This window comes from Notolepis coatsorum (assembly GCF_963971535.1).
Source record: "Notolepis coatsorum genome assembly, chromosome: 5".
Taxonomy (NCBI): Eukaryota; Metazoa; Chordata; class Actinopteri; order Aulopiformes; family Paralepididae; genus Notolepis; species Notolepis coatsorum.
Genome location: NC_140169.1, coordinates 93,663,572 through 93,671,800, shown reverse-complemented (window position 1 = coordinate 93,671,800; position 8,229 = coordinate 93,663,572).

Sequence of the window (8,229 nt, the reverse complement as noted above, 5' to 3'; positions counted from 1 at the left end):
AGTGTATCTTGTAGACCAGGCCCATTGCAAGTTGTTGTACTCTGTCGTCTACTCTAAGCCATCCTAGGTTGTCAAAGTGGGCAGGGGTGAGGTGGGTTCTAGGAGTAAGGTCAAGCAGTAGTCTGACCAGTTTGTTTTGAGATGTTTGTAATTTTGTTTTTAGCGCCTTTGAGGTGCTTTGGTACCATGAGGTGCAAGCATAGTCGTAGTACCCCTGAATGAGTGCTCCTGCCAGAGTCTTCAGGGTGTTCTTGTTTACCAGAGAGGAGATCCGGTACAAGAATCGAGTTCGTTGGTTGACTTTTTTTATTACATTGGATGCCATTTTGTCACAGGAGAGATTAGCCTCTAGGATGGAACCCAGGTAGGTAATTTCATCTTTCCTTGTGACAATATTGTCACCCACTGTAACTGAGAAGCCGTCGGTCTTGCTGAGTTTGTTATTTGAACCGAAGAGAATGGACTCTGTTTTGCCCATGTGTAATGATAGTTTGTTATCAGCGAGCCATATGCAGATTCTGCCTAGTTCCGAGCTGAGGGTTTTTTCAACCTGTAACTTGTTCTTGTCAGAGACCAGCAGGGCTGAGTCGTCCGCAAACAGGAACAAGTTGCAGTCACAAGCTGACGACATGTCATTTGCATAAATTAGGAACAGTAGCGGTCCTAGTATGCTTCCTTGTGGAACACCACAGCTCACTGTGAGGGGGGGGGATAGGGTACCGTTTACCTCCACCATCTGTTCCCTCCCCTCAAGGTAGGATTGCATCCAGCTCACTGATAGACTATCAAAACCAATTGCTTTTAGCTTGTCAATCAGAATGGAGTGATTGACCGTGTCAAAGGCCTTTTGTAGGTCCAGCATGACCATGCCGCAGTATTTGCCTGCGTCCACCTCTTGTTTGATGTGGTCATTCAAACAGAGAAGGCATGTGTCAGTGGAGTGGGATGTTCTGAAGCCAGATTGGAATTCGTAGATTAGATTTTTTTCCGCTAGGTACTTTTCGACCTGTTCGTAGACTATTTTTTCCATGACTTTCGAGATGGAGGTGAGAATAGAAACAGGGCGGTAGTTGCCTGGGTCTAATTTGCTGCCCTTTTTGTGCAGAGGGGTCACCCTCGCAATTTTGAAGTCCTTGGGGACGTGTCCCTGTTTTATGGAGAGGTTTATTATGTGTGTGATGATTGGTGTGATGGCGGCTGCTGAGTCTCGGAGGAATTTGGAGGGGATGTTGTCATGGCCAGTGGCCTTGTTAGGTTGGAGGGCGCTCAGTTTATTGAGTACCTCATCTGTTGTTACCATTTCCAGCTTGAAGTCGTCCTTGCGGACCCCTAGGTTTTTGTAGTAAGCTACTATGTGTTCTACCCCATAAAGCCCTGAGTGCTACTTACTACTTACTACTGTAAGTATTTTTATTTATTATTTTGCATATATTAAAACACCTCATGTTGCAGCAGATAGTATCAGGGGTCATATTCAGGGAGCTCTCAAGGGTTTTATCGAGTGTGAATCTCTTGGCAACAGACATCCTATTGATTGATTGATTGATTGGACATTTTATTAACAGATTGCAGAATGGGTACAATACATACATACAATTGTTAAGGGGATGCAGACCAGAAAAATAGGTGGGGTGGGGGAAACTGTACATTGGAGGTGGTTGGGTGGGTGGGGTGGAGGGGGGGTTGAGTAGGCGGGTTCAAGATTCAAGATTCAAGATTCAAGAGTTTTAATTGTCACGGCATACAGGTATACAATGAAATGCGGCTGGTCTTGCCCGCGACGATGTGCAATACAGTGGTACAACATATAATAGAATCCAATAAAATACAGTGGTACAACATATTAATAGAATCCAATAAACAGTGCAATAACAGGTACATGGTGTGCCATCTCGGTATCTGTACATTAGTATTTACAGAGCATATAGGACATGCTAGTTAGCTTTAGTAGTGCAATACACTGTTCCTGATGTTATACTACTTTAAGTGGCCTTTCCTCTGGCCATAAGTGTGCGTGTGTGCGGCATGAGTGTTAAAGTGGCTGCTAGTGTGTGAGCGTGCTCAGCGTGCGTGTCGTGTATGTACTTGTGTGTGGATAGTTCAGTTTCTGTGTCTCTCAATGTTCATTGTTCAAGGCTCTGATGGCCTGGGGGAAGAAGCTTAGCCTAAGCCTCTCCGTCTTAGTCTCTAGAATTCGCAGGCGTCTGCCTGACCTCAGCAGCTGGAACAGGCTGTTATTGGGGTGGTGGGGGTCTTTCATTATCCTGCCGGCTCTGGATTTGCACCTCTTGTTGTATAGAGCCTGCAGGGGAGGTAGCGCAATACCCGTGGTACGCTCGGCTGAGCGCACCACACTCTGTAGGGCCTTCTTGTCCTGTGTCGTGCTGTTCCCATACCAGGCAGTGATGTTTCCGGTCAAGATGCTCTCTACAGCTCCTGAGTAGAAGGACTGGAGTATCTTCCCCGATACTCTGAACTTCCTTAACTGTCTCAGGTGGTAGAGGCGCTGCTTCGCTTTCTTTACTACTGTGCCTATGTGTGTTGACCATGTCAGGTCCTCTGAGATGTGGACCCCCAGGTACTTGAAGCTGCTCACCCTGTCCACGGTAGCCCCGTTAATCCTCAGTGGTGTGTGTGTCTCCCGCTGTCCTCTCCTATAATCCACGATCAGCTCCTTGGTTTTACCAATGTTCAGGAGCAGGCTGTTGTCCTGGCACCAACGTTCCAGTACCTCAACCTCCTCCCGGTAGGCCTTCTCGTCGTTGTCCGAGATCAGCCCCACCACCACCGTGTCGTCGGCGAACTTCACAATGGAGTTGGAGCTGAACTTGGCCACACAGTCGTGTGTGTAGAGTGAGTACAGCAGGGGGCTTAGAACACAGCCCTGGGGGGACCCGATGCTCAGGGTGATGGTGTTGGAGGTCTGACCCCCCACCCTGACCGCCTGGGGTCTTTCACTCAGAAAGTCCAGTACCCAGGCGCTCAGGGCGGAGCTCAGGCCTAGCTCGATCAGCTTGTCCACCAGTCTGGTGGGGACTATGGTGTTGAACGCTGAGCTGTAGTCAATGAACAACAGTCTCACATAGCCCCCCTTCTGACGGTCAAGGTGGGAGAGAGTGCTGTGCAGTACCTGGGAGACCGCGTCATCAGTGGACCTGTTTGTCCTGTATGCAAATTGCATAGGGTCCATATCACTGGGGAGAGAGGTTGGGGAGGTTGGGGCGGGGGAGGGGGTAACTGTACATTGGAGGGGGTTGGGTTAGGACATTTACTGTACATTGGAGGGGGTTTGGTTAGGACATTTACAGGGGCCAGTTTCGAATTGCAGTCTCCCGTAGGTGCTCTTTGAGAGTGGTTTTGAAAGTGGGTAGTGATTCACATTCCTTTACAGCTGTGGGTAGGGCGTTCCACATTGATGTGGCATAATTGCGAAACGTGTTTAGTCCCTTGTTTGTGCCGAATCTGGGTTTAACATGATTTGTGGAGCTCCCTCTGATGTTGTGGTCGTGGTATTCACTGACCTTTGGGAAGTATTTTGACATGTACATGGGTACCTTAGTCGTGTAGTGTATCTTGTAGACCAGGCCCATTGCAAGTTGCTGTACAGTACTCTGTGGTCTACTCTAAGCCATCCTAGGTTGTCAAAGTGGGCAGGGGTGAGGTGGGTTCTAGGAGTAAGGTCAAGCAGTAGTCTGACCAGTTTGTTTTGTGATGTTTGTAATTTTGTTTTTAGCGCTGTTAACAGAACTCACTTCAGGACAGCAATAATGTGGTCAAGAGGCATGGTTGGTTTCTAACTTGTGCCTAAACTGGCTTGGCTTCTTTTATTCACACATAAGCAGTAGTTGTACAGTACAACACTCTTCTCTCTTTGAGAGACGTTGGAGGAGAGAACGAGAACGTCTATACTTTCCGTAGCTGCATTTCTGGCAGACGCTCTCTGATTGGCCGACGTCAGTTTCTACACTGGTTAGGCTTAAGCACTCTTTCGAAGTAGGTTAAGGTTAGAGTTGTCTTAGGGGCCTTTCTCAGAGCATGACGGCAAATTCTTTCGACAGTTAAGCTTAGGCACTCTTTCGAAGTTGGTTAAGGTTAGAGTTTGTCTTAGAGCATGGCGATAGAACGCCAGGTAGTTTGCAGGCTGTTCGACGCGGAAATGGGCAAAGACACAGCTAATTGGGCAAACATGTCAGTGGCCAATCAGAGAGCGTCAGTCAGTGGCCAATCAGAGAGCGTCTGCCAGAAATGCGGCTACGGAAAGTATAGACGCGGGCGGGCACCACCTCTTTTATAGTCGTCCTAAGGTAGAATACCCGAGTGGTTACGCCCAGAGCGCCCTCCAGTGGGGACAGATATATATATATATAGCTATTCATATCAATTGAAATAACGTATTGTATTGTTTTCATCTCTCTATATTAACGTGATTCCATCAACACATAGGTAATATGCTCTTGCGCGTGACGCGACTTTGGGCTTCATTATTCAGCCACAGTGTTGATGGAATCACGTTAATATAGAGAGATGAAAACAATACAATACGTTATTTCAATTGATATGAATAGCTAGTTACGTTAATATAGAGAGATGAACGTTATTTCGATTGATATGAATAGCTAGTTACGTTAAAAAATAATAAAAAAATAAAATACAAACAAAAAAGAATGTATATGCAATTTATTAAGATGCTATCCATACATAATACATTTGAGCAAATAATAGGCAAATCTTTAAGAATAAATAAGTCGCCACTGCTTATACATTATGTACATACACATCCACATAACCACACAGCCAAATTGTTTAACACATTGGTTGCCAGCAGGGGGTGCGCGATTTATCGCTTGAGTGCCACCACTCTAATCAATGAGAGAACGAGCACATTTGCGAACGCATAAACTATATCTTAAATTATGGCTATGTGTCTAATATCCCTGTCGCTTATCAATCAACTTGCTTGCAGTCAACATGTACGAAACGGATGTTTTTTCATCAGTACATTTCCGTTTTATACGGTTTAGTTTTGGAGATCAGATTTCTAGAAAAAAAAAAAGATTCCGCGATAATAGCTCTTTAGTGGGGGCGGCTAGGTGGTGTAGTGGGCAAGGCACTCGCCACCAGTGTGGAGACGCTAGGATTCGCGTGTTCGAATCCAGCTCTCCACATTGTTTTCAGTTTAGCTGGTCGTCCGCAGTAATACACATTGGCCGTATTACGGGGAGGGAAAACTGAAGGGTGGGGATCGAACGTTGTGAACAAGCGACTCCTACAAGTCGGTTGGTGCGCCTGCGCAGTAGAATCAGGAAGTGTCGGGGGCAGCGTGAGCCTCCCACGCGTTACTCCTCGACACTGAGAGATCGAGCTGCGCAGGTGAAAAGATGCGACTGCTGTTACCTCAAGTACCGGAGGGGACTTGTGCTATGTATGACTTAGTCCACATTGCAGCCGGCTTGTGGGAGGCAAGAAACAGCGTTCGTGACAGGGGAGGGTTGAATTGGATGATACGAAATTGGGATGGGAGAAAATATAGAAAAATGGGAGAAAAAGTGGATAAAAAAAAGCTCTTTAGTGGAATACACACAACACGTTGTAATTTTCCGGCTGATTTATGAATCGTTTTCAATTAAACGCTAGATTATCGATAGTATATGTGTACTTATGCACGCTAGAGAAGCGGGCTGAAAATCGATTATCTATGTCCTGCCTGGCGCACACACACACACACATACACACATAGGAAACACGTTGTGAACGCTGTGAAAAAAAACTCTGATTAACCCAATACTGGTAAAATAAAGTCCTTACCTCAGATCAGATGTTCTGTAAAAAGATTAATCCAATTCCTGATCGCTATTCCAAATATCGATCGCGTTTATTGATCCAACGTTATACCTCGAAACACATAATCGACGCGTCTTCCAGTTCCCTCAGTAGATGCAATAGTCTCAGGTTACATGCCTCAGAAGTAAAATGTGGAGCCCGGAGTTTTCTTTCTGATGCATTCCCATCGACTCCATTCCAATGGGTGCAATACCATCCGGGAGATGATAGGGGGCGGTATTTGCCCTTTTTGAGCTCAGAGCCAGTCCCAATGATAACGTGAGGCTGGATGGATGAAAAATTAATGGATATTGTTAATAAAAGAAATAACGATTAAATAACTAATAAGATTTCTCGTCGTTGGCACCCAATGCAGAAAACGGGAATCCCAGGGTTTGCCGGCTGCATGGAACACACAAGCATGATGTGGCACCAGATTCAACCAGCTAAGATAGAGAAAAGAGATGTGATGTTTTTAGACCTGGCAAATGTGTTGCAAATGGTTCGGTAGCGCATAGCCTCATTTGGAGTGTGTTTGATTTCTTTAGAGTGCCAGGTCCAGGGGTGATTGTAAACTTGGTGAAAGCATACTTCCAAGATATTAGAATGTGTTTTAGTACTACAGGTTTTACAACAGCATGGCAGAGACTAAAGATGGGTATTATGACAGGGTGTACTATTTCCCCACTAGCATTCACAATGGTGATGGAAGTAATTTTTAGAGCCTCAGAATGGGTGGTAGGTGGGGAGAGATGGCAGCGGGCGGGCTGCGCCTCCTAGGGCTTACATGGATGACATGACATTAGTGACCAGGACAGTGCCTTGTACAAAAAGGTTACTATAGAAGTTAAATGATAATCTCAAATGCGCCGGTGTTCTTAGGTTTAGGTTTGTATTGATTGTAGATTGTAATTTTTCCGTAAAAACTTGACTAGTTGTTTCTAGGTCATTTTCAAGCAGATCGTAATAAATACAAGCTCTACACAAACACTGCAAATGACGGTGAATAAATAAATAAGAACTAAACACAATCACGCGGATATAGCTATTAGGGGTGTAATGGTAGACAAAATCCACGGTTCGGTACGTACCTTGAAGTCATGGTTCGGTATGATCTTTCGGTACAGTGGGGGGGGAAATGCAAAACATAAAATTGCTTTTCATTTATCTATTTATTAAACTGGCTAATTGGCCATAATTTACTGAGCAAACTAATACTGCTGTAACCTACTAATAACACTTGAAAGTAAATTGTGAAGATTTTCAAATAAATATTTAAAGTGCAGCACTTTGAAAATTAACTATACTTGAACTGTACTGTACTTATATTCATAATAATTGTTACATATGGGGTTTATGTATGCTGTGTATGTAAGCATATCTTGTTTGATTCTGTTTTGTGTTGTTTTTGTCTCCCTCTTCTGTTTCTAGTACTTATCCTTTCCTCAGATGCACCCATGGTTTCAGTCCTCATCATCATCACCACCTGTTCCCAATCAGCAATCAAGCATTCCCACACCCTTTATATAGTCCCCTTTGTGTTCAGTTCTGTGTCTTCCTTTTGGGTATGTTGTGTGTAGAGCTGGTGGCAGAGCTCTGGTATGTTGTGCTGTTATTTAGGTGAAGCTTGTCTTTTGTGTTGGCCATTTACCAATTCTTGTTCAAATCTAACATTTGTATATTTGTTTGTATTTCATTTCACCCAGCCTACTGTGGTTATATTTCTGTGTATTGTGACGAACCCGGGGGTGTTGGGCCCCGTTCCCCGTACCTGGATAACTGAGTTAGCCGGATAACTTTCGGTCAAGTCTGACTTAAGCCGGACTTTCCCATTCCCCGAAGCTGGATTGTCTAAATCACCATGACAACAGATCAAAAAGTTTGAGCCTGGTCGAGAGCAGGGTTTAAGTTCAAGTTAGCCGGATGAACCATAGCCACGCCCCCGCAAAGAAGTGACAGCCCGCTTCCTGAAATTATTCCCACAGTCTACGATCTGCATTATACCATTCTGAATTACGTTTTTGTGCTCCATTCTTCCAGAGGGGGCTTTTGAAATGTAAAATAGACCCAAAATGCTGATACTAAATTCACTTTGTCCTAAATAATGCACGTTATATTATACCGTGGCGCTCGCTCGGTGCGATGTACACATTATGTGGTTATTTTAACAACGCGCAGCATTGCAAATGTGAATCCCGCGGGGATATCCTTAATGATTGAAACCTATCGCTCGTTTGGCTCTGATTCCTTTCATATTCTCCGCTGTGGATGAGGAGCGAGGAAGGAGAGGAGCGCCTGGATTTTGTTTCATTCAAGCATAAAATTGAAGTGTCTATGCGTGGATTGTGGATTTTGTGTGATATTGTAACTGGGATTAAAATGTCTGATGAGATGCGCTGTTTGACGGAT